The sequence below is a fragment of the Erythrolamprus reginae genome, chromosome 9, assembly GCF_031021105.1.
Source record: "Erythrolamprus reginae isolate rEryReg1 chromosome 9, rEryReg1.hap1, whole genome shotgun sequence".
Classification (NCBI taxonomy): domain Eukaryota; kingdom Metazoa; phylum Chordata; class Lepidosauria; order Squamata; family Dipsadidae; genus Erythrolamprus; species Erythrolamprus reginae.
The window spans coordinates 32,110,127-32,137,094 of NC_091958.1; the positions used below are offsets into that span (position 1 = coordinate 32,110,127).

At 46.2% G+C, this 26,968-nt stretch overlaps 1 protein-coding gene across 10 annotated transcripts in view; it reads right to left on the minus strand.

Annotated features, from left to right (window-relative positions):
- The window catches only part of SEPTIN12 (septin 12), a 164,673-nt gene that overhangs the window by 94,127 nt on the left and 43,578 nt on the right, over positions 1 to 26,968 (minus strand). Inside the window, exon 1 of one of the 10 annotated variants that reach the window (XM_070760799.1) lies at positions 2,312 to 2,410. The exons of 7 other annotated variants lie outside the window; for them this stretch is intronic. The gene's annotated coding sequence lies outside the window, so the exon portion shown is untranslated. Of the gene's footprint in view, positions 1 to 2,058; positions 2,080 to 2,106; positions 2,249 to 2,311; positions 2,411 to 26,968 lie in introns of those variants that run through there. 2 more of the 10 variants (XM_070760801.1, XM_070760802.1) reach the window with 2 other exon arrangements.

Genomic DNA, 26,968 nt, shown 5'->3' on the forward strand with positions numbered 1-26,968 from the left:
TACTAACTTAACCACCATGGCAAGAAAGGTCATGTGATGGGGTGAAACTCACTTAATGTTATGTTTAGCAATAGAAATTTTGGGCATCAATTGCTGTTGTACATCAAAGATTACCTGTATTCTGTTAATCCCCCACTTTGAAGATCCATGCATGTCGGTACAAATGAACAAAACAATATTTATAATCCCAAGTTGTTCTGTCTGGGTGCCCCCAGACTTCAACACCAACTGAAAAAAGCAGCCAGACACGCTGGTAAAAGCAAAGGCACTTTATAGTTGGAAAAACAAACACAGAGAAAAACCTGTTCTTCCCAACAGACAGGCTATGAGGCTTCACAGCAGAGTCATGACGGCCAGACAATACAGCAGACTTCTTGCTGGCACACACACTACTGTAGAGAATAAGACCCACGTCTTTCCCCCCAAGGTTTCAGCCTTCAGGGCCACAAGCCAGAGTCAGAAACGCCAAAGATCACAGCCAGGTCCCAGGACTCCCAAAGATAATACTCCACAATACAGGAAGGGTGGGTCTGCCTTTTCAGCCTTTCTGGGGAGAACCACACCCAAACCCAGCTGTTGCCTATTTAGGGCTGGAAATACCTGGCTAATTGTCCCCTTCGTTGTGCTGCTCTTCTCTGCCTGAGATCGATGATGGCTTGTGCATTTTCATCCAAGGACTCCAGGCTGCTTGCTGGGGAGAGCTCCACCCCGGGGGACTCAGGCTGTTCTCCCTCTCCCTCAGCCTGATATTCCTCCTCCCCGTCTGCCTGGGCCTCCTCCTCCTCCTCCTGTTCCTCATCCTCCCCCTCTGAGCATGGAGCCGGCAGAGGTTCAGCCGTTCCCTGAGGAGCCTGAGACGGAATCACAACACAAGTCAGGTCCACCCACCAAGCTAAGTCATGGAACATCTCTAACACCAACCCTGAAAGAAGCATTTGTGTCTCTGTCTGCACACTAAAATCTAGATTTGATATTCCTCCTGTATGCAACACTGGGAGTTGATTTCATTTCTAGACTTGAATCCAAGAGATCCAGGAATTCCTGCACCTTTTGCTCTGCCATGGATTTAATTTTTGGCTTTGGGCAGGTGAGGATTTCCTAGCCTTTGTCCATGATTTGAGGAGAAACAACAGCCTGCCACCTTCATCATACAATGGCAAGGATGAAAAACCAAAAACCACAGCAATGAAACCCTTTCCAACAATGCCCATTCATATTCTTATTCTTCTCTTTCTCTTACTTTCTCATTGTCTCTCATTCTCTCTCTCTTGTTCTCTCTCGTTCTTTCTCTTTCTCTCATTCATTCTCTCTCTCTCTCATTCTATCTCATTCAATCTCTCTCTCTCATTCTCTCTCTCATTCTTTCTCTTTCTCTTTCTCATTCTCTCTCTTTCTCTCATTATTTCTCTCTCTCTCATTCTATCTCTCGTTCTCTATCTTTCTCTTTCTCATTCTTTCTCTTTCTCTCATTTCTCTCTCTCTCACACACACACATTCTCTCTCTCCCCAGTTATCGTATACACATTATCTTTTTTTGAGTGGATTTTTTGATGTCAGCTAAACATCTTCCTCTCCCTGAGGACAAACAGCAATCAGAAAAGTCTGCAGAGGTACAGGGGGGAAAAAATCACCAGGAGCCAAACGGAGGAAAAGCCAGAACCAGGAGCACCTCCACGCCCACCCAGGCAGCCGCTGCCCATTCTGCTCAGCTACAGAAGATGGCTTGCTGAAACCACAGAGAGGAAGAAAGCCAGGGAGGGTCACAAGCAGAGCACACACGCCTGTCCAGGCTTCCCATCAACTCTGCCATTGTGACACACCATCCAAGCAAGCTCCCCATGCCAGGTCTTAGCCACCCTCTGGCTCCCCCCTCCCCCCAGCCCCCCTACCCCTGATGTTCTTGATGTCTTTCTCCAAGATGACCCACCGGCAGCATCTCGTGGTGACCACACCGTCCAACCCTGAAGGTGGGCAGGAGAAGACCGCTTGCCCCTCAAGAACAAAGCTGCCTCAAGAACAAAGGGAGGGGAACGCCAACACAATGATCCAAAACCCCACCAGTTTATGCTTTGGAGACAAAAAAGATGTAGTGCAAGTAGAGTCCACCTTTATCCTGATTTCCTTGAATCTGGTCTGCCTTCTCAAGCCTGGCCTTCCTTCACGGGGGAAGAAGATGCCCCTCCAAAAAGCCAGCTCTTGCATCCTGGTGGCATTTTCCTTGCTTTTCAGCCCAAGACAATGCTACGGCAGCTCCGATAGGACCACCCAGCCCTCCCCAAGTCCAGGTGAGCAGCGATAGCTGTAGCCCTACCTTTGCTTTCAGCTGCCCATCATATGCTTTTGTCTCTTCCAGGGGCTTTGGCAAAAAAAACCCAGGCAGCAGCTCCTCCCTTCTGGCAGTTCCCCTTTTGGGTTTCACACCAGAGCGCCAGTGAAGGAGCACCAGACTGCTTCCAAGCACATGACCAGAATGGTAGTAATCGGTGCTCCCCTCCCCTCCTCTTTCCTGGGACCCCACTCTCCCCTTCAAAAGGTGACGGAGGGGATTGGTGGTGGCTGGGGAGACACATTCAGCGGCTTTGCCCAATAGCCTGGCCAGGTTTGCTTCCTCCTTCCCTTTTGCATTTTAAAGAAAGAAAGGGGCAGGGTGTCAAAGGGGAAAAAAGGAGAAGAAAAATCAGTTTGGAGGAGGGACGGAGGGGGAGGAGAAGTTAGGGGCCACCATTCATGCACATGCAAGACTGTTTCTGAGTCTTCCGGGTGGAGAAAGCCCCCCCCCCCCAAAATGCTTCCCTCTTCCCAAATAAAATTTAAAAAACATTTTTTTAAAAACCATCTGCTTCCTCTCTGCATTCCACACTCATCTCTTGGCCACCAGTTTTCTGCACTTGAAGTGTTCTACTATAATAATAATAATAATAATAATAATAATAATAATAATAATAATAACAACAACAACAACAACAACAACAACAACAACAACAATGAAAACAACAACAACAACAAGAGCAATAGCAACAACAACAAACTACAGAGTTGGAAAGGACCTTGGTTGGACCTCTTCTAGTCCAATCCCCTGCTTAGGCAGGAAACCCTACACTACTTCAGACAGATGGTTATCCAACATCTGGAAGTTAAAAACATCCAGTGTTGGAGCATTCACAACTTCTGGAGGCAAGCTGTTCCACTGATCAACTGTTCTGACTATCAGGAAATGTCTTCTTAGCTCTAGGTTGCTTCTCTCCTTGTTTGGTTTCCACCCACTGCTTCTTGTCCTGCCTTCTGGCGCTTTGTAGAATAGCTTGACTCCTTCTTGGGGATAAATGTTTGTGAGCTGGTGAGTTTGTGTACACTTGCAACCGCAATGGATAGGCCAACATTTCTGAGGCTAGGCAAGATGGAGGTTGTGTGAGCCAGTCTCCATGTTACATTGTAACTTAGAACTGTCAGCAAATGAATGGTTGTAAGTTGAGGACTGCCTACACCCCTTATTCAAGCTGGTGCTCTCTAGATGCACTGGACTACTATCCCCATTTTCCATAATGATGGCACCTGCGGATGATGGGAATTGTAGCCTGACCCATCTGGAGGCTGCTGGGTTGAGGAACAGCAATAACACTTAGACTTAAATACCACTTCACAGTGCTTTTAAAGCCCTCTCTAAATGGTTTTACAGAACCAGCCTTATTGTTCCCAACAGAGCAATAGCAATAGCATTTAAACTTATATACTACTTCATAGTGCTTTTACACCTCTCTCTAAGTGGTTTACAGAATCAGCCTCTTGCCCCCAACAGTCTAATTCCTCATTTTAGTCACCTCGGAAGGCTGGAAGGCTGGGTTAAACTTGAGAGGGTGGTGAGATTTGAACTGATGAACTACAGCTAGTAGTAGCTGAAGTAGCCTGCTGGGCTGCACTCTAACCACTGCGCCACCCGATCCCAATAATCTGGGACCTACCTCATTACCCACCTCTGAAAGATGGAAGGCTGAATCAACCTTGAGCCTGTGAGGATCAAACTCATGGCAGTGGGGAGAGTGAGCCTGCAATACTTCATTCTAACCACTGTGCACCCTGGATGGATGGAAGGAAGGACAGACGGAAGGAAGGGAGGAAGGAAGGAAGGAAGGCATAGCAACAACAAGAGCACTTAGACTTATATACCACAGTACTTTACAGCCCTCTCTACACAGTTTACAGAATCAGCCTCTGAGTCCTCATTTTACTAACGTCGGAAGGATGGGAGGCTGAGTCAACCTTGAGCTAGTCAGAATTGAACTGCTGGCAATTGGCAGAGTTAGCCTGCAACACCACTTTCTAACAGGTGTGCCATCACGACAGCACAAAAAGTGGTGTCAAGGGGATATCAGAGCTCTTGGCTAATGCGGTTTTGTTTTTTCAAGACACAACTTCTTATGAATAATATGACAAATGGCTTTAAATGCTTCATCCAATATGAAGAATGGTTCCAGGATTTGGGTCTGGCTAGTCTACAGAAAAGAAGAATTTGGGGTGACATGAAAGCAGTATTCCAATATTTGAGGGGCTGCCACAAAGTAGAGGGGGTCAAATTGTTTTCCAGAGCACCAGAGGGCAGGACAAGAAACAGTGGTTGGAAACTGTTCTGCCGGGCTCTCTGGTAGGAGCCTCCCAAAAATTCAAGGGTACAAATTGCAGACACACACACGTTTGAAAATTCAAAACAATGTTCTTTATCACAAAATTCAAAATAAACTAAGCACTCTTTTTGTATTGCAAAGAGCACTCGTCCCAAAACAACTGGGTAGTCTGTACAATTTCCCTTAAGCAGTCATTAAGTAATTAGCTAGCAGCTGTGAAGAAACTTCACACCCCTTCTTTTTCCATTGAAGTGAGACACACACACACACGCACACACACCTTGGTCTGCTGTGGTTTCAAAGGCGTGAAAAATCAACAAAGTCCAGAAAACAGCAACACACGATTCCTGAAGAACTGCGATCAGATACTCTTTCACAACGGCCAAACCCACACGCTGCTATTCATAGCAGCAGCCCTAATTACTGGAGCCCCACCCAACCACAGGTGGCCTCATTTTCTCTTGTAATAATCCTTCAGGTGTTGTCTCCTATGCATCAGTCTATGCATGCATGGATGTGTCATTAATTCTTGTTCAGAATCCAAAGATGATACAGATGGTTGATCTCCTCCTGGGCTGTCTGCCAAACTCCCCTCTTCCTTGTCACTCATGCTTCCTTGGTCAGAGGAGGCTTCATTGGCAGATTCCATCGGGAGAAAAACAGGTCTGCAGCATGTGGATGTCTCCCCCACATCCACCTGCACATTCCTTGGGGCAGGAGCTGGGCCAGAGCTAACCACAACAGAAACTAACCAAATAGAGAGAAGCAACCTGGAATTGAGAAACTTCCTAACAGTGAGGACAATTAACCAGTGGAACAGCTTGCCTCCAGAAATCGTGGCTGCTCCATCATCACTGGAGGTTTTTAAGACACTGGACAGCCACTTGCCTGAGATTGTATAGGTTCGCCTGCTTGAGTCAGGAGTTGGACTAGAAGACTTCTAAGATCCCTTCTAGGTCATCTTATTCTTATTCCTTTTTTCCAGAGATGAAATTTTTTAAAAAAATTGTCTACTGGTTCCATGGCTGTGGCATGGTGGGCATGGCAGGGGAAGGATTCTACAAAATCCCCATTCCCTCCCTACTCTGGGGCCAGCTAGATGTGGTATTTGCTGGTACTCCAAACTACTCAACATTTCTGCTACCAGTTTTCCAGAACCTGTCAGAACTTGCTGAATTTCACCCCTGCTTTGCTCACTTCAATGCAGTAATGGGCTGCTGCCCCCACAGGAGAGGGACACAGTGGGGGGAGTAAGTTTATGCACTATTTATTGAATACTTAATGGGTTTTTTATTGTCCTTCCTTCTCTAATACCTTAGTATGAACCTTAATTACTTTTAAAACAGGAACTAATTAAATACTGTAGTAGTGTTTACCTATAAATGCTTTAATCATTTTAATCATTATCTAGAACTGAACTTTTATAGCAATGAAATAAAATTGAGCTACTTGCCTGATCTGTTATCAAAACTTTAAAAAGTTACTGTGCTCCTCAACAAATAATGTTGCCTATCATTTGTCTTTTTTGTGGCTATTCAAATAATGTGACTTAATCAACTGAAAAAGAGTCCAGGCACCTATTTGAAACCTTATCTTGGTCAGTTAGCCACTCCCACCCAGTCACATGACCTTTTTTAAAAAAAACTTTTAAAAATTGTTTTGCAAAGACAAGACATTACAAACAAACATTGAGAAACCAAACCAAACAAATAACATGAAAAGGAGCTACAGCTGCTCTGCTCAAAAATAGAAGTCTTCTTTGTATAAAAAGGAAAAACTAATTATAGGTTGGATCAAATCAGAGAAGTAAATTCTAATATAAAACATCACTACATAGCTTATTCTTTCTAATAAATTTAACTCTTTAACTTTATATTTTAACATCCTTATACATTTTTTTATCCCATCAGATATATACCATCTGCCAAATATTATAGAATTCAGATTCTTCTTGGTTATTTAACCGCCTCGTCATCATATCTAACATTCAATAATTTTTCTAAGTACCTCTTCTTCTTTCGGTGTTTCCATTTCTTTCCATCTTTGTGCAAAAACAATCCTAGCCACTACTAAAATATGAATTATTAAGTAATATATTTCTTTTTTATATTTATTATTTGAAATACCTAATAGAAAAAAATCTGGAATCTTCCTAATTTCTTGTTGTGTAATTTCTCTTAACCATCTTTCCTCCATATTCCAATAGTTCTTCGCTTTTGAGCAAGTCCACCATAAATGATAATATGTGCCTATTTCTTTTTTACACTTCCAACAATTAGGTGATTTGCTTGGAAACATTTTTGAAATTCTATTAGGTGGCAAATGCCATCTATAAAACATCTTAATTTGATTTTCTTTGAAAGAAACTGATTTGGTTATTTTCCAATTGTGTGTCCAGACCTTTTCCCATGTGGTTAAATCTATTTCTTTACCTAGTTTTTTACACCAACTAATCATATTATCCTTTAATATCCAACCTACAGTCTTACAACTAATTAGATATTTATATACTTTCCCAATCAATTTTCCTTGGTTTATAATTAATAATTTCCCTAAAATATTATTATCTTTCCTAAATATATATGTTCTTACGTCTTTTTGAAATCTGGACTTGATCTGTGAATATTGCCACAAATCCATTACTACACCTGTTTCAAGTAATTCTTGTGTCATTTTCAAATTCCATTTATTAGCTAATATATCTTTATATTTCCATATTTTACCTTCTTGTAATAAATTAGGGGAACATATAGCTTCACTGAGATATCCATTCTGGCATTACTAAGAAGTGGTCTTTTTTAATGTCATTCCAAAACTCCAGTAATGCCTTTCTAATTGTATGCCTCTTAAAGTAGGAATGAATTTTATACTTCTCATACCATATAAAAGCATTAAGTCAGTCACATGACTTTTAAGCCACCCCCTGGTCACATAATTGTCAAGCCACTCCCACCAGGCCACATGGCCAGCAAGCCACTCCTACCAAGTCACATGACCATCAAGCCACACCCACACAACAAGCCACGCCCATAGCATGGTAGTAAAAACTTTTGCAGCCCTTCACTGCTTCAATGCCTCTTTTTGGTATCCAGAAACATCCATTAGACACAACTTTCCAACTTTGGCTTAATCTATGGAAAATAGGTCTTAACCATTCATGGTAAGAACCCTACGTGAGCATAGAAGGACCATGATTGAAAACTAAGCATCTTCTGTTTTACATCACTGAACAATTGGTTGGTCACCCCACAGTGAGTATGATTTGGTTAACCCATGACTTAACTAAACAAACCTACATTGGTTAGGGGTCAGCCATAGATCACAGTAAGCTATAAATTATGGTTTGCAGTGCAAAATGACTAGGCTCATGCAATGTTCAGATCATCCAACCCACCCAAGATCATTGGACATGCATAAAGATGATTCATAGATTTTCTTAGGTTGACTAAATTGGCTTGGTATCATAGGAGGCAAGAGGAGAAAACAGTACGAAGAAATCTCTCTTTAGCCTTGAGGATGTGAGATCAGCTAAGCAAGCTTTAGAGGAGTAGAAAGACATATCACAACATCCCCCACCCCACCCCGATACCAGCACTACTAGCTCCCCCAAGTTGCAAGCTCAAAAATATCTTGTATAGGTGCAAAATTGGAAAACAGATCAAATACCAAATATAACTGTTGTTATGAAAACCTTGGAAAGTTCAGAAATGGAAATTGGAAAACATTCTTTGCAGAAAGAAACAATTAAAGAGGCTGCAAGGTAAGAGCTGGGAAGATAATTAGCAGCTAGTTAGGGATGGAAAAAAAGCTATGTTCAGAGTATAAGACGCACCCTAATTATCAGCCTCTTTTTGGGAGGGAAAAGGGGCGTCTTATACTCCGAAAAATACAGTACAGTGATCCCCCAAGTTTCGCGATCTCGATCTTTGCAAAACGCTATATCGCGATTTTTCCACCCGATGACGTCACTCCCTTCCTTCTTCATCTTTCTTTCTCTCTCTCTTTCTCTATCTTGCTTCTTCCTCTCTCACACTCTCTTCCTCCCTCTCTCATCTCTTTCTTTCCTTCTCTCTCTTTCTCTATCTCTCCCCCTCTTGCTCTCGAGCGGTGGCCGGCACCCAGGGAAGGTTCCTTCGGCCGCCCACCAGCTGATCTGCTCGGCAGCGCAGTAGCAGCGAGGAGCCGAAGATGGGGTTTCCCCTTTGCGTGGGCAACGCGGAAACCCCATCTTCGGCTCCTCGCTGCTACTGCGCTGCCGAGCAGATCAGCTGGTGGGCGGCCGAAGGAACCTTCCCTGGGTCTTCAACTCCCAGAGCGGCGGACAAGCGGCGGCCGGACAAGCAGCGGACAAGCGGCGGGCGGACAAGAAAAGCGGCGGCCGGAAAAGCGGAAAAGCGGCGGACAAGCGGCGGGCAGAAAAGCGGCGGCCGGACAAGCGGACAAGCGGCGGACAAGTGGCGGACAAGCGGCGGGCGGAAAAGCGGCGGGCGGACAAGTGGACAAGCGGCTGGACAAGCGGACAAGCGGCGGACAAGCGGAAAAGCGGCGGACAAGCGGGCAGGCAGGCGGCTCCTCAGCTGCTGGGTCTTCCCAGGTGCGGAAGTAAAAACACCATCTGCGCATGCGCGGCCATGGAAAAAGGTGCGCGCATGCACAGATGGTGTTTTTACTTCCGCACCACTACATCCCAAAAAATCGATTATCATGAGGGGTCTTGGAACGGAACCCTCGCGATAATCGGGGGATCACTGTATATTCTTTTACTCACTGTGTACCTAATATGAGAACAATAAGATATTTAGTTATGTAACATAAATGAAATAGATGTTGAAACTGAACGAGGTGATTCAATCTATAGAAAATTATATATCTATAAGAATGAAAACCATAATTATATAGGAAAACTACATTGATAAGCTGTAAAAGAGAATTGAGTTTGTTTTAATACTTTTTTATTTAGATGTATGTTATGTTTATGTCATTGGTTGTTAGTCTATTGTATGAGGATCTTTTTTGTTTTCTGTACATGTTTGTTTCTTTAAAGGAAAACTCAATAAAGATGATTTTAAAAAGATATATATCTTGAAGAGACTTTCAACAAAAATTCTCAATATGGCAGATTTCAAACCAGTACTGAATACATGAAATGCTAATTTAGAAATAGCAACATTCCAAATTACAAACAGCATCTGGATTGACATACAAAACAGGCAGGAAATTTCATATTTGTAATACTCATTGCCACATATTATAAAAAATGTTGACTCTCTTTAATAGGTTTCTGCCTCTCATCAGCCCAGTTCTGTGAATAGGTAATGTTCTGTCAAGCTCTCTGGTAGACTCCTCCCGAAAATTCACAGGTACAAATTTCAGACACACAGACGTTTGAAAATTCAAAACAATGTTCTTTATAATGAAAATTCACTTAAACTAAGCCCTCTTTTTCTATAGCAAAGAGCACTCATCTCCAAACAAACTGGTAATTGGTACAAGTCCCTTATCAGTTCTGTGATACTTAGCTTGCAGCTGTGAGGCAATTCACAGTCCTTCTTCTTTCACAAAGTGAAACACACTTTGCTCTGGTTTAGTTTCAAAGCGGAGAAAAATCAGCACACAAAAGGTCAAATGCAGCAAAGCAGGCACGAAACAGAACGATCAGATAATCCTACTCAATGGCCAAACCCACAGGCTGCTATTTATAACAGCCTCACTAATTACCACAGCCCCACCCAACCACAGGTGGCCTCATTTTCTTTGATAATAATCTCTCAGTTGTTGTTGCCTATGCATCACTCTCCGCATGCGTAGCTGTATCATTAACTCTTGTTCTGAATCCAAGGAGGAGCTAGATAATTGATCTCCTTCTGAGCTGTCTGCCACGTTCTCCTCCTCCCTGTCACTCATGTCTTTTTGGTCAGAGGAGCCTTCATCAGCAGATTCCACTGGGGGCAAAACAGGCCTGCAGCATGTGGATGTCTCCCCCACATCCACAGTCCTTGGGGCAGGAGCTGGGCCAGAGCTAACCACAACAGATAGAGGCGGAAGAGAGGATGCTTCTGCACATGCACACGAACCAGCAGCCACAGGTTTTAGAACCCACGACTGATCAAAATGCCCAGAGGACTGTTCTGTCTGGGTCCCCCCAGACGCCAACACCAACCAAAAAGAGTATCCAGACACACTGGTAAAAAGCAAAGGCAGTTTATATACTGGAAAGCAAACACAGGTAACAAAAACTGTTCTTACAGACAGGAACATGATGCAGTTTCACAGAGGTTTCACGAAGGCCAGGCAATAAAACAGGATTCTTGCTGGCAAAAACAACTCTGGAGATAATAAAACCCATGCCTCCCCCAAGTCTTCCAGGCTTCTAGGCCACAAGCCAAGATCAGAGACGCCAAGAATCGAAGCAAGGTCACAGGACTCCCAGTTGATAACTTTCCACAAGACTGTAAGGGCGGGCCTGCCTTTTCAACCCTGCTGAGGAGAACCACACCCAAACCCAGCTGTTGCCAATTCAGGGATGGAAATATCTTTCTAATTGGCCCCTTCTTTGAGCTGCACGTCTCTGCCTCATGTCTATTATAGCCTGTGCGTCTTCATCCAATGAATCCAGGCTACTAGCTGGGGAGAGGCCCCCCCCGGGGGTCTCAGGCTGCTCTCCCTCCTCCTCCTCCTGATGTTCCTCTCCCCCGTCTGCCTGGTCCTCCCCCTCCTGGTCACTGTCCTCCTCCTCTGGGCATGGATCCGGCAGATCTCCAGCCGGTCCCTGAGGAGCCTCAGGCTGAATCACAACAGAGGACCTGCTCCCAAACACTCCTTGGCTATTGCTATAGTTGAATGTAAAACTATTAAGGCGGGAATATGAGTCGTGTGCATATGAATCCCAATGGTTGGTGGTCAGATCCCAAAGAGTCAACCTTCTCCAGGTCTCATCAACTGGACAATGTCACTTAGCGGGGCCGAGGGGAAGAGCCTTCTCTGTGTATGGGGGGCAGCCCTCTGGCAGCAGCTCTCCCCAGAGATTCGCACTGCCCCCACCTTCCCTGCCTTCTGCAAGAGTCTTAAGACTCATTAATGCCACCAGGCTTGTGCTGATTAGATCTTGGATCCCTGGTTGATGAAGGTTTGCATAGTAGTTGTTTGAATGGGTATGATTGATATTTAACATAATAGGGGATTTTAGACTAGTTTATTCCGTTTTAATTAATTGGGTTTAGCTATTGTATTCTATTGTTTTTTTATATGTTGTAAATTGCCCTGAGTCCTCGGAGAGGGGTGGCATATCAAACAAAGAAAGAAACAAAGAAAGAACGAAACCTTTTCAAAAGGGAATTGAAGGAGAAGACATCCGGGATCCATGGCATCCCAGTTGAAGAAGGAATCTTTTGGTCCATTCATTCCATGGAGCACAAAGGTGGGGGAGCTATGGCCGCCAGAGAAAACCTGGGAGTTGAAGTCCACAAGTCCTACAAGGGACATGGTTCCCCACCCTTGATCTAGCTAGCACAAAGCAGCTCCAAATAGCTGAAGGGCCTCCACAACATTTAAGACCGTTCTGGACATACCACAAATACAGATCTTACACCTATTCCAGTGATGGTGAACCCATTTTTGGCTTGGGTGCCAAAAAGGGTGTGCACGTGCGAGATAGTGTGTGCCCATGTGCCCACACCCATAATGCAATGCCCTTCCCCGTACATGTGTGCTTTCCCCACATGCGCCATGCACACAATCCTCCTGCACCCCCCCCCCCATACATGCTCACGGGCTTCACTGAAGCCTCAGGACTTCCAGTGGGCCCGTCGGGCTGGTTTTTGCTCTCCGCAGGGCTCAGGAAAGCCAAACGGGCCAAGTGGAAGTTTGGAAACCAATTTCCGGTTGGGCCATTGAACTTTCCTGAACCCTGGGAATGATGAAAAATGGCTGAAAAGGCCAAAAATCAGCTGGGCAACATGCATATGTGTGCTGGAGCTGACATAGAGCAACGCTTCATGTGACCTCAGACAGGTGTCATATAGTAATGGGCAGCCAAAATTTTTACTGCCACACTGTAGGTGTGGCTTATTTTGTGGGTGTGGCTAGATGGTCATGTGACCGGGTAGGAGTGGCTTGAACGATCATCATCGTTCAACTGAACTGTTAAGTCCTTGAGTTACAACCTCACCAGTGTCGCTCCCTGGGGTGACAATTTGCTTTGCATTTCCTGCACACCCCTTCCTGGGTTGCCCCCAATCTCAGGCTGGGTAGCTGGGCGAACGGGTGCCGATCAGCTGTTGAAAAAAGATGGGGGAGGAAATGGCCCCCCTCCAAGTCCTGCCGGTGCTGGTCTCCCGGCCGCTTTCCGAGAAGGAGGAGGATGGGAGGGGGGATAGTCAGCTGGAGCTGGGCACACAGCTTCATTTATGTTGTGAGCTGCCCCCAGTCCTCGGGGAGGGGCAGCATACAAATCCAATAAATAAATAGATTTCCAGTGGTGGAACTGCGTTGCACCCCGTCCTGCCTGCTGCCCATCCCTGATGCCATACCTTTGTCATCACTGACCTATTGTATCATAGCCCCACAGGATGTAGGAACACCAATTTGTCATCCAGGTAGACTTTGACTTATGACCCAGGTTGTGCTCACCATTTGTGTTGTAAAGTGACACAGTTGTTAAGTGAATGTTGTCTCAGTTTGTTGTCTTTTTATTAATACTATGTATATAATTTATTGGGTTTAAAAATATATAAAATAAACCAACAATGTATGCTCACATGTATTGGTATACTATTGCTTTAAAGTTTAAAAACTAGTGTTATAAATTGCCATAAGAGGGAGCCAGAAGCATGATATCCCCCCCCTCTCCCTCTTGTGTGTTCAAATTATGGTTTATGTATTTGAAAGCTGAACAAGTAAGCTTATAGTATTGTATATGTATTGAGAGTTATTGACTGATTTAATTGAGTATGACTAGGGCTGTTCTTGAGGAAGGTATTTGCAAAGTACCCACCTTTGCCGTCAGGCATGGGGGAACTAAAACACCTCCCCCTTGCCCATGTTGTTTTGTTGATTGATTGACTGTGTGCCTCTTTTTATATATACTGTTTTTATGAGATTATTAATTTAAATTGTAACTAGATGGGTGGGCATTGGATTTGGTATTATGTACTGTACTGTTTTTTATTATTGTTGTGAGCCGCCCCGAGTTTGCGGAGAGGGGCGGCATATAAATCCAATAAACCTAACCATATAAATCCAATAAACCTAAAGTAAATAAGATTTTATACACTAAATGTAACTGGATTGTATTTACTTGTATCTCTGAACTATCAGCTGGATATTGGCCAGACCTCCGCGTGTCCTCTGTGTACATGTATCTTTGACCACTCAGAGATACTTATGCGCACACTTTAACACCTTTCTTGCCACAGCTGTTAAGTGATAGCCTGCAGCTGTGAAGTTAGTAGCATGGTTGTTAAAGGCTTCCCTATTGAGTTTGCTGGTCAGAAGGTCACAAAAAGAATCACTTGACCCCAGGAGACTGACCCCGTCATAAACATGAGTCCTTTGCCAAGCGTCTGAATTTTGATCAAATGTTCATGGAGATGCTTGCAATGTGGAAAACTGTCACTTCTTTTTGGTATTTGTTGCAACTTTGAGCAGTCACTAAATGAAATGTCGTAAGTCAAGGACAAATGTCTGAGACATTGCAAGAGAAAAATGAAAATAGCACAAACTGGATCCCGTCATTAAATTACTATCTGGTCTAACATACTTTTCCACATGCTAGCAGGCTACAGATATATCAAGCACACGAAAATGGGAGAGTATTTCCAAACAGAATTTCACCCAGCTTCCTTAAATTAAGAAACCGGCTCTAACGTCTACCTCTTTGGAACAGGATTTTGTTCTCTGGAGAGCCAGGTGGACTACAGGTAATTTTCCATCCCGAAGTTTTCCCGTTTGAGATTCATCTTGCATTTTAATTCTTGAAATCAGTGATGAACAAAAACAGAGAAAAGCCTTGGTGGCACAATGGTTAGAGTGCAGCACTGCAAGCTACTTTACCTAAGTGCTAGCTGTAGTCCAGCAGTTCAAATCTCATCACCAACTCAAGGTCAACTCAGCCTTCCATCCTTCTGAGGAGTGTAAAACGAGGACCCAGTGTTGGGGGCAAGAGGCTGACTCTGTAAATCATTTAGAGAGGGCTGTAAAAGCACTATGAAGCGGTATATAAGTCTAAATGTTCTTGCTATTGTTAATTCTATGTCGACTAAAGACAGCATTGTCTCCAGGATATATTAGGCTTCACCACAGGGATGAAATGCTACCAGTTTGGTCTAGTTTGGACATACCACTAGGGGCAGCTGCTGGTGGTTTGGAGAACCAGTAGCGACAGCAACACGAGGTTCCACCCACCTGGCTGGTCATTATCATTTTCTTTTTTAAAAACTTATGCACATCTGCAAAGCCTTCTGTACAGAACTGTACATTTCTGACTCCCCCATTATCTCTGCAGGCTACAAGAAATATGGAGAACAATGTGATTCCAGCAATTATCACTTCTGGCCCAAAGTTATCTGAAGTTTCTCTGTCTCACAGTAAGTTCAGAATTGTCCCAAGGAGTAAACTCCATGGGAGTTCTTTATTAAGTGTGAAGTTTCAGTTTCATAGGTTCCGCCTGTGGTTTCTTCTTCCTCTTTGAGAGTGCTGAGCTGGAGAGGGAACGTGATGAAGCACGACAGCTACAGGAATGGGTTTGGGAGGAATACCCCAAGTTGCCAAGAATAGAAATTGCTAAATCTGGAGGAAAGTACTGTATTTTTGAGAGTATAAGACGCACTGTTGTATAAGATGCACCTTAGTTTTTGAGGAGGAAAAAAGGGAAAAGAATCTGCTTACCAGATATTCATCTGGCTAGCATCCTTATTTTATCCCCTGGTCAAGGCTTTAAAAACCTTATTTGGAGAGAGTAACAATGAAAGAGCTTGCAAGTCAGTAAGAGTTGGGAAAATAATTAGCACCTGGTGAGGGCTGGATAGAAACATTTGGAGCAAGTAGAGCAATGGAAAAAAAACCCTGCAAAGACTTAGGGCTTGAAAAACATTATTCTCAAAGAGTAACAATGAAAGAGCTTGGAAGAGCTGGGAACATTGTTAGCATCTTGTTAGGGCTGAAAAAAACATTCAGAGCAAATAGAGCAATTTTTAAAAGCCTACAAAGACAGGGTTTGGAAAACATTCTTCACAGAGAGTAACAATGAAAGAGCTTGCAAAAGAGTAAGAGCTGAGAACATCGTCAGCAACTGGTTAGGGCTGGAAAGAAACATTTGGAGCAAGTTAGGGCAATGAAAAAAAAACCCTGCAAAGACTTAGGGCTTGGAAAACATTCTTTGCAGAGAGTAACAATGAAAGAACCTGCAAGGTAAGAGCTGGGAAGATCGTTAGCACCTAGTTAGGGCTGGAGGAAAAAAGCTTCAAACAAAAAAAAAGCTACATTCAGAGTATAAGATGAGCCAAATTTTAAGCCTCTTCTAGGGAGGAAAAAGGTGCATCTTATACTCTGAAAAATATGGCATATGGACGAAGGCAGGGGTGAGTTCCTTCCAACAATAACTACTACTACTACTGATAAAGTTGCATGGGTCATAGGAATCCAATCCTTACTGAAAAGTAAGCCACACTTTGACCATCTCATTCCTAAATCAGAACTAATCGACCACATACCACCAGGAGAGTGCCTCTAAAATCTCTTTCTCCTTCCTTTTCCAGAACTAGTTAAAAAGGGGGCAATATTTCCTTGAAATAATTTTCTGCTATGAAAACGCTAATTCTTCTCAGAATGGAAGAAGAGGGAAAATGGGGCCTTCTCCACCTTGAGAACCACTAGTGTATGTTAATCCTTCAATTTACCTGGTATCATATAAATACAGCCACATGGTTATCATATTTTACTGCATTTTAAAAAATTAATACTAACATGCCAATAAAATAAATATGTGGTTAATATTATCGACCATTTACATTTTTTATTCCTGTGAGTAATTGTCGTGGGGGCCCCAGTACACTGCTTTGCTAGGGACCCATAATTCATTTATTTTTATTTTTACTCTATTGATTTGTTAAACAGGTACAAGATAGCAGGTACAGGTATAAACAAACATAAGCAAAGTAAGTACAGATAAATGAGGACAATAGGACAGTAAGAGTAGGCACACTGCTGTGCTTATGCATGTCCCTTAATGTTGCTAAGACACCTCTGTATATACAAGCAGTTTATCATAACTGATGGGCCAGCTCTGTTAAATTCCCTAAATGTCTTTCCTTCAAGTAGGGATATTTTTGATTATTCTCATTTTTATTTTATTATATAAAATTCAAAGAAAAGAAGAAGAAAACTGAAACTGAAAACTCAATACTGCATTCAATTTTGGTCGTTACGATGCAAAAAGGATATTGAGACTCTAGAAAAAGTGCAGAGTGACAAAGATGATTAGGTGATTAAACACTTGTAAGTGGATCATAAGCTTCCTAACAGACAGGAAGCAGCAGGTGAAGCTAGGAAAAATCACATCAGATTCATGTACAATTAGCACAGGTGCTCCCCAAGGCTGTTTGCTCTCACCACTTCTCTCTATACACTAATGACTGCATCTCAAACAATCCATCTGTTAAACTACTGAAGTTTGCAGATGATACAACAGTGATCGGACTCATTCGAGACAATGATGAATCCGCATACAGACTGAAGTTGAACAACTATCCTTGCGGTGTGACCAGAACAATCTAGAACTGAACACACTCAAAACCGTAGAAATGGTGGTAGACTTTAGGAGAAACCCTTTCACCTCTCACAATACTAGACAACACAATATCAACAGTAGAGACCTTCAAATTCCTACCGTGTTTCCCCGATAGTAAGACCCCCCCGATTGTAAGACATATGGGGGGGTTTCAGGGGGGTCGGCTAATATAAGCCATACCCCGAAAGTAAGACATATGTCTTACTTTCGGGGAAACACGGTATGAAGAGACAGTAGAACCTCAACATACGTCCCCCCCGCCGCCGCCGCCCCCCCCCCGCCGCCGCCTGCAAGCGCTCTGCCAGGCGGCTCTCCCCGCTCCGCTCTTTGATATGCCGGAGAGCCGGAGAAGGGGGCGTCCGGACCCCCCCCCCAGCAGAAGCCAAGGGGGGGTCCTTTCAAGCGGCGCTGGGCGAAAGAGGGAGGGCGGCCAGCAGCAGAAGGCGAGAGGTGCCTCCTTCTCCGGCTCTCCGGCAGATCGAGCGCGCGAAGAGGCACCTCTCACCTTCCGCCACTGCTGGCCGCCCTCTTTCCCCCAGCGTCGCTTCGGAAGCCGCCGAACGCTGTCAGGGGGGCGCTTGGCGACCGCCACTTGGCGAGCGGAGAGGCGGTCGCCAAGCGCCCCCCTGATGGCGTTCGGCGGCTTCTGAAGTGATGCTGGGCGAAAGAGGGCGGCCAGCAGCGGCGGAAGGTGAGAGGTGCCTCTTTGCGAGCTCGATCTGCCGGAGAGCCGGAGAAGAAGGCACCTCTCGCCTTCTGCTGCTGGCCGCCCGCCCTCTTTCGCCCAGCGCCGCTTGAAAGGACCCCCCCCCCTTTCCACCCCTTGTCGCCCGACAAAGGAGAAACTTCTGCAAATCATGCGCCGTCTCCAGTGCTCTCTCCGGGTCGGGTTGTGTGAAAGAGGCCGGGGTTGGGGGAAGCGGAGAGGTAAGATGTGTTGTTTTTTTTTGCAACGCCGCTCCGTTGGGGAAAGAGGGAAGGTGGTTCGCTCGGAGTTGGGACTGAACAGAAGCGCGTGGAGAAGCCCAACCTTGGGGTGGGGTGGGGGAGAAGGGAGAGCAAGGAGGGCCATTGTGCATTGCCAGGTGGTGGGGGTCTCCCCCAGTTCAAAAGGTGCCTTGGCTGGAAGAGTAGCTGGTTTCCAGGGCATAAACTGGCTCGCTTCCGGGGATGGTGCACATCCGCTCACTTGCAGGGAAACAGCTTTGGGGCTAAAGAGGCGCTCCGGGCGCAAGATTGTATCCCGAGTAGTAATTCCACTTACTGCTCCGATGTGCCTCGCTGCAGGCTTTCTGTCAACGAAATAACAGCAAGATGTTCTCGGAAGCCACCGCCTCTTCCCCTGCCTCGCTGCCCCTTATCTCGGGCGACAAGGGGTGGAAAGGGGGGGAGGGGTCCGGAGCTGCGCCCTCCTTCGCCCGCCTCCTTTCCAATGTAAGACATACCCCGAAAGTAAGACATAGTGGGGCTTTTGGGGGTAAAAAGAAAGTAAGACACTGCCTTACTATCGGGGAAACACGGTAGGTTCTATCCATATCTCAAGACCTAAAATGGTCACCTAACATCAAAAACATCATCAAAAAAGCACAACAAAGAATGTTCTTTCTGCGCCAGCTCAGGAAGCTCAAACTGCCCAAGGAGCTGTTGATACAGTTCTACAGAGGAATCATTGAGTCTGTCATCTGCACCTCTATAACTGTCTGGTTTGGTGCTGCAACCCAACAGGACCGACACAGACTTCAGAGGATAATCAGAACTGCAAAAAAAAAAAAATTGCTGCCAATCTGCCTTCCATTGAGGACCTGTATTCTGCACGAGTCAAAAAGAGGGCGGGGAAAATATTTACTGACCCCTCGCATCCTGGACATAAACTGTTTCAACTCCTACCCTCAAAACGTCGCTACAGAGCACTGCACACCAAGACAACTAGACACAAGGACAGGTTTTTTCCGAACGCCATCACTCTACTAAACAAATAATTCCCTCAACACTGTCAGACTTTTTACTAAATCTGCACTTCTATTCTACTAGTTTTTCTCATCATTTCCTATCATTTTCCTCCCACTTAGGATTGTATGACTGTAACCTGTTGCTTGTATCCTAAAGTTTTTATTAATATTGCTTGTTTCTTCATTGCTTATTTGACCCCTATGACAATCATTAAGTGTTGTACCACATGATTCTTGACAAATGTATTTTTTTCTTTTATGTACGCTGAGAGCATCTGCACCAAGACAAATTCCTTGTGTGTCCAATCACACTTGGCCAATAAAATTCTATTCTATTCTATTCATTAGAGGCTATGACATATGAAGAACAGTTGCAGGAACTGGGCATGGCTACTTTGATGAAAAGAAGGACTTGGGGAGACATGATAGCGGTGTTCCAGCATCTCAGGGGTTGCCATAAAGAAGAGGGCATCAGGCTATTCTCCAAAGCACCTGAGGGTTGAACAAGAAGCAATAGGTGGAAACAAAACAAGGAAGAGAAGTAACTTAGAACTAAGACGAAATTTCCAAACAGTGAGAACAATTAATCAGTGGAACTGCTTGCCTGCAGAAGTTGTGAATGTTCCAATACTGAAAGTTTTTAAGATGTTGAATAACCATTTGTCTGAAGTGATGTAGGGGATCATTTCCTGCTTCACGCCAAGCGAGGCGGTCCCATAGGCCAGTGTTTCCCAACCTTGGCGAACGCTGGCTGGGGAATTCTGGGAGTTGAAGTCCAGATATCTTCAAGTTGTCAAGGTTGGGAAGCACTGCCATAGGCTATTTCAGGAACTGGGTTAAGCCGATTGTGTGGACTCATCCAGGAGAAAGAAAGAAGCAGGAGCGGCGAGGGAAAGAAAGATCCTCCTGGCACTGGTCAGGCGGAGCGAGGCTTATTTATGGCTCCTTGGCACTTCTCCCTTCTTGGAAGAGGCCTTGTTGACAAAACCATGTGCTTTCTAGTGAGGGGAGAGGGGAGGGGGATCCCACCCCCGGCAGCCACCGGCGAGGAGCTGGAAAGGACAAGGGGAGAGAAAAAGCAGGGTACCAGCAGTCGGGCAGGTGTCTTGAGGGGGCACTCCCATCTGGAAGGAAGGGAAGAAAGGCGAGGGCGAGCTATGAAGGAAGGAAGGAGGAAGGAAGGAAGGAAGGGTAAAAGGGGCGATCAATAGAGGAATGGGTGAATGAATGGACGGAGGGTGGGAAGGAAGGAAAGAGGGAAGGGACAGGAACAGAGGAAGGGTGCAAAGGAAGCAAGGAAAGGTGTGAAAGGGGAGAGTAAGAGAGGAAGGAGTGAAAGAAGGGAGTGAGGGAGGAAAGAAGGGAGGAAGGAGAAGGAAAGCAAGAAATGGAGGCAGGGAAGGAAAGAAAGAAAGAAAGAAAAAAAAAGGGGGAAGGGACAGGAACAGAGGGAGGAAGGAAGGAAACTTATGAAAGAAAGAAAGAAAGAAAGAAAGGGGGAAGGGATAGGAACAGAGGAAGGAAGGAAAAAAACTTATGAAAGGGGAGAGTAAGAGAGGAAGGACTGAAGGAAGGGAGGGAGGGAAGAAGGTAGGAAGGAGAAAGAAAAGAAGAAATAGAGGAAGGGAAGGTAAAAGAGAGAAAGAAAAAGAGCAAGAAAGCGAAAGAAAGAGAATGAAAGAGAAATAAAAAGAGAGAGGGGGAATGAAAGAAATGGAAGGAGGGAAGGAAGGAGAGAAAGAGGAAGAAAGAAAGCAAGAGAAAGAAAAAAAGAATGAAAGAGCAAGAGAGAAAGAGAGAGAGAAAGAAAAAGAAAGAAAAGAAAGAAAAAGGAAAGAAAGAGGAAAGAAAGAGAATGAAAGAGAAATAAAAAGAGAGGGGGAATGAAAGAAATGGAAAGAGGGAAGGAAGGAGAGAAAGAGAAAGAAAGAAAGCAAGAGAAAGAAAAAAAGAATGAAAGAGCAAGAAAGAGAGAAAGAGAGAAAGAAAAAGAAACAAAAGAAAGAAGGAAAGAAAGAAGGAAAGAAAGAAAGAAGGAAAGAGAAAAGAAAGAAAGAGAATGAAAGAGAAATAAAAATAGAAAAGGGGAATGAAAGAAATGGAAGAAGGGAAGGAAGGAGAGAAAGAGAAAGAAAGAAAGCAAGAGAAAGGAAAAAAGAATGAAAGAGCAAGAGTGCCAGAGAGCAAGAGAGCAAGAAAGAAAGGAAGAAAGAAAGAAAGGAAGGAAGGAAGAAAGAAAGAAAGAAAGGCTCACTGAGCATGAAAAGAGAGACCGGGATCTCCACTTGCCTCCCCCTCGCACCTCGCCCTTCCCACCCGGCCGCCCGCACGTGCTTACCTGCTCCCAGCGTCAGCAGCAGGAATTCGAGCGAGTAAGCCAGGGCCGCCGATAGGGGGGTACTACTGGTAGTGGTGTACCAGGCCCGGCCATGAGGGGGGCCCGGTTTTGCCCGCCGTCGCACATGCGCAGTACCGGCCCTCTCTTGCCTGCCTCACCAACGAAAAGGCGGGCCCTCTGGCCCTCGCGAGGCAGGACTCGAAGAAGCCCCGACGGAGCCTTTGGTAGCGCAGTCCTCCAGTCCCAGAGTAAAGCATGCGGCGAAGGTAGGAGCCCCTTCGGGGTGGCGGTTGCAACTTGCGCTTGTGTTAAATTTTGTTTCTTTCCTAAGCAGCCTTCTGTGTAAAACAATCCATTTGGGAATGAGTCGTTCCCAAATGGATTTTTTTACACAGAAGGCTGCTTAGGAAAGAAACAAAATTTAACACAAGCGCAAGTTGTAGGCTTCCCACGCGTGCACCAGCGTCCCCCAAAAGGCCCCCCCGCGCACCCTTTACCAAGGGCGCGCACGAAGCCGCGGCCGCCCCCGCCCCCCCCGCGCCTCTAGCCCCCTCGCGCCCCCGTGGCTACTCGCCACTGCCCTCGCCCGTCCGTTCGCTCCGCCTCTCTTCCCTGCAGGCATTCTCACAGCGGGGGCCACCGCGCTCTCTCCATCTCCCTGCTAGCCTGCCCGGAGCATTCAAAGTAAGAGCGAAGGTTTTTCTTACTTTGAATTTTCCGGGTTGGGCTGGCAGCAGGGGGGTGGAGAGAGCGTGTGTCAGCCCACGCGCCTGACATTCCAGGCGCCGTCCCCTGACCCCGGTTTCCTGGATTCCTGGTGGCGCCGACCGAGCCCTGACCAGCGGGCTCCCAACCGAGCCCTGCGGCGGGAACGAAGCGAGTGGGGTGCTCCCCGCCCGGCTGCGGCTCTTGTAACTCGGCCCGGGATGGGTGTGACTCTACGGGCTGCCCTCGTCGGGGAAAGGGAGGGGAGGGGAGGGGAAGAGAGGGCCAGGAGGACACAGAAGGGAAGGAAGGAAGGAAAAATAGGGAGGGAAGGAAGGGAAAGATGGAGGGGAAGGAAGGGGAAGAGGGAGGAGAAGGAAACAGGAAGAAGAGATAGGTTGGTTGGTTGGAATGAAGGAAGAAGGGAAAGAAGGAGAAAGGGGAAGGGAAGGAGGGAAAGGAAAAGAGGGAGGGGGGAAAGGAAGGAAGGAGAGATAGGTTGATTGTAATTGAAAATTACAATTGAAAGTAATTGAAAATTACTTTCGCCAGCCTCCAGAGAACGAGAGAGAGTGAGAGCGATGACAGAACAAGATAGAGAGAGAGAGAGAGAGAGAAATAGGGGGAGAGAAAGAGATAGCAAGAGAAAGAGAACGAGAGAGAGAAAGAGTGTGAGAGAGAAATCAAGAGAGAGAGAGAAAGAAAACAAGAGAGGGAAAGTGAGAAAAAGAGAGAGAGAGAAAGAGGGGGAGAGATAGAGAAAGAGAGAGAAAGAAAAGAGAGAGAGATCAGAGAGGAAGGAAGAGTGAGAGAGAGGAAGAAAGCAAGAGAGAGAAAGAGAGAGAGAAAGAAAGTAAGAGATGAGAGAGGAAGGAAGAGAGAGAGAGAGAGGAAGAAAGCACGGCTCTCTTGCCCTCGAGTCGCAATCCTCGGGGGGACACAAGGCCGGCGGAGAAGCCGGCCAGGCTCAGCCCTCTCCCGGCTTCCCCAATTCCGCTTCCCCAGCAACGCGGCTTGGCTTCCGGAGGGCCGAGCTCCTTCCGCGGCTGCCATCGGGGCTCCCTGCCTGTCTGCCGGCCTCCCTGCCTTCTTTCTTCGCGGGGGTGGGAAGAAGGTGCGGGCCGCGGTCGGAGAAGCTCCGCAGAGGCAGAGTTCGTCGCAATCGAGGTTGGAGAGTTTTTGGCGGGCGCCGCCCCCCCCATTATTCAATTTGGCCGGGCCCCTGACGCCACTCCCAGTAGTACCGGTCTATCAGCGGCCCTGCCTGAGGGTGTGGTAGCCATCTTGACCTTATTTAGCTCCTCCTGGAGACCTTGCCTGATTAATTTAATTTAATTTAATTGACTTTAATTTAATTTAATTTATGCTTTATAATTTATAATTTATTTAACTTATGCTGACCAATCCCGTAAGACTCAGGGCGCCTTACAACAATACAAAACAAAGACCTTAGACCTAGGATTTTGGGGGTATGAAGACCAACCTCTTTTTGGTCAACCCCTGCCCTTTCCTTCTTGGCTTAGTCCAATGAAGAAGCCTCAGGCAAATGATGGAAGCTCCTTTTTGTAATTTCTCCTTGCTTTCTGATCACACAAAGCTAGTAAAGAACCAGTCATGGTCAGAAGGTGCAACCTAAGAGGCAGGAGGCCTTCCGAGATTTGACAACAGGTGTCTGGACAAGATAAAATGCCTATATTTACCCTGACACACTAACATTTTTGGCCTCTCCTCCTGTTCCCATGCTTTCAATGTTTCCTACCTTCCTTATTTTAGGGGCTCAGAGAGGACTCCACCCACAGAAACTCCTGGAGATGACCTTTCTCAGCCAGTTATTAAAGGCTGGAGGGAAAGGACTTGGTAAGGAGGTTGCAGGAGAGAGATGATTCAACAGCTGTTGAGAACCTTGACTGCCTCTACAGTTGCTGAGATTCTTGAATGCCTCTTAAAGAGAGACCAACCAGTACTGAGTCCTGAAGATATCTTATCAGGCACAAGAGGATGCACATTGATGGTTTCTGGTTTCTCTTGATGCTTTCTGTACAGCCAGGAGCACGATGGAACATCTCTGTCCTAATGCATGCCTGTGTACATGGACACAGACATGCCCTATGGCGAGCAATCCTATCAGCCCTTTGAGGTAGGTGAGACTAGGAAACCAAAGCTGTGAGTGCTAATACAGATAGTCCTTGACTCACTTCCACCAACTGAGACTATAATTTATGTTGCTAAGTGAGATAAGCTTGCTCCTACAGAGGTGGTTATTCTAATGCTGAAAATGATTAGCAATAGCAATAGCATTTAGACTTATATACCACTTCATAGTGCTTTTACAGCCTTCTCTAAGTGATTTATAGAGTCAGCTTCTTGCCTCCAATAATCTGGGTCCTCATTTGACCCACCTCAGAAGGATGGAAGGCTGAGCCAGTGGTGAGATTTGAACTGTTGAACTACAGCTAGCAGTTAGCTGAAGTAACCTGCAATGCTGCACTCTAACCACTGCACTACCCTGACTCTGATCAAGGTGCATTGTCAATACATAAGAAACTCAAAAAAGAGATATACGGTAGGTAGTCCATGACTTAATGACTACAATTGTGTCCCAAATTTATGTTTCTACAGGAGAAATACGTTAAGTGAGTTTTAGCAATAGCAATGGCACTTAGAGTTATATTCAAGGTACTTTTGCAGACTTCTCTAAGCAGTTTACAGAGTCAGCATATTGTCCCCAACAATCTGGGTCCTTGTTTTATCGGCCTCAGAAGGAGGGAAGGTTGAGTCAATCTTAAACCGGTCAGGATCGAACTGTGACAGTTGGCACAATTAGCCTGCAATACTGCATTCTAACCACTGCACCACCTAATCACCAATAGCACTTAGACTTATATACTGCTTAAAAGTGCTTTGCAGCCCTCTCTAAGTGACTTGCAGTACCACTTAGGGAGGGCTTTAGAGCCTTAGTGGGGCACTGGTTAGAGTGCAGTACTGCAAGCTCCTTCTGCTGATCACCAGCTGCCAGCAGTTGCGCAGTTTGAATCTCTGTAGGCTCAATGTTGACTCAACCTTCCATCCTTCCAAGGTCGTAAAATGAGGTCCCAGATTGTTGGGGGCAAGAGGCTGACTCTCTGTAAACCGCTTAGAGAGGGCTGGAAAGCACTGTGAATCTGAATCTGAATCTAAATCTAAATCCAAATCTAAATCTAAATTCTATTGCAGAGTCAACCTCTTGTCCCCAACAATTTTTGGTCCTCAGATTACCCACCTTAGAAGGATGGAAGGCTGACTCAGGGTGAGATTTGAACTGCCAAAATTCAGGAATCTGGCAGTCAACAGAAATGCCTGACCGGCAGCTTAAACTGTCGGCCGAAATTGCCCCCAGAGCAGGGGGACGTTGCTGGCAGCTCCACGGAGCCCTGAACTTCCGGTTTCCGGTGAAACTGGAAGTTCGGCTTTTGGCAGCGCGCCAAGTAGGCGCGCTGCCTTCTGGAGGCAAGGGGAGGTGCTTGATCGCCCTATTTAAGGGCCTCCTCCTTTCCTGGACGTCTTGCTGTTCACTGGATCTCCGACCACGTGGCGAGGCCTATCGAGGCCTCGCACAGGTTTCGATTTGCCTTGTCAGAGGCCTGCAGGCCTCTGATTTTATATTGCATCTTATTTTGTATTGCTTCAAGAGGAGTAGGCCTTTGGCCTACTGCCCCTTGCTAGCGTAGGGAGGGAGCCTTCCGCCGCCCCCCAACCCCCCCGTGACCCCCCCACCCTCCTTGGGTTTAGCAGGGGCTTGCTGGGGTTTATTAGCAGGGGTTGGTAGGGTCTTCCCCCCTCTCCCCCCCCATTGGGAGGGGGCAACAGGCTAGGGTTCTGTTAAAGGGGTGTAAAGGGGTGAGAGGGAATAACCCTTCCCCTATTGCCTAGTGGGGGGGGCCACAAAGGGTAGGAATTTTTAGGGATTTTTTTTTATTTTAGGAAATTTTATCATTTCAGTTCCCCCTTTAGGTCACCAGCCCCCCCCCCCCCCCCCATTCCGGGAGGCTTGGGTGGCCTTGGGTCTGCTCATTAGGAGCGCCCATCAGGCAAGCTAGGCCCGAATTGTATTCGGATTGGTACTTGTGCTGCTGGGACCGGCTACTTAACATGGCCCCCAAGAGGAAAGCTTCCACCCAGGGGCCCCTTGGGTCTCGTCCCCATAGGACACGAGCCCCTTCGTTGTGGATTAGGGAGGCAAGGGAGGCGGCACCCAATACACGGGCATGGGGCACTGCTGAACCCCGGGCTATTGGGGGCCCGGAACCTGGCGTGCCTGCTCAGTCATTTTCTGCTCTTTTGGAACGCTTAGATCGGATGGACGCGTGCTGGGAAGCCGCCTTCGGAGCAGGCCACAGATCGGGACCCTCTGCTGCTTTGGGAGCCCCACTGGGCCCCGTGGAGTCACAAGACTTGGCCTTGGACCAGAGTGACCCGGTGGCACAGGATTCCAGCTCCAGCGCATTGGCCCTTGGGGCTCAACTGGATGGCAGGGGTGAGTCTGCTACCAACACACCCACACCGGGTCTCCAGGGGTTAGCCACCCTAACCCCCC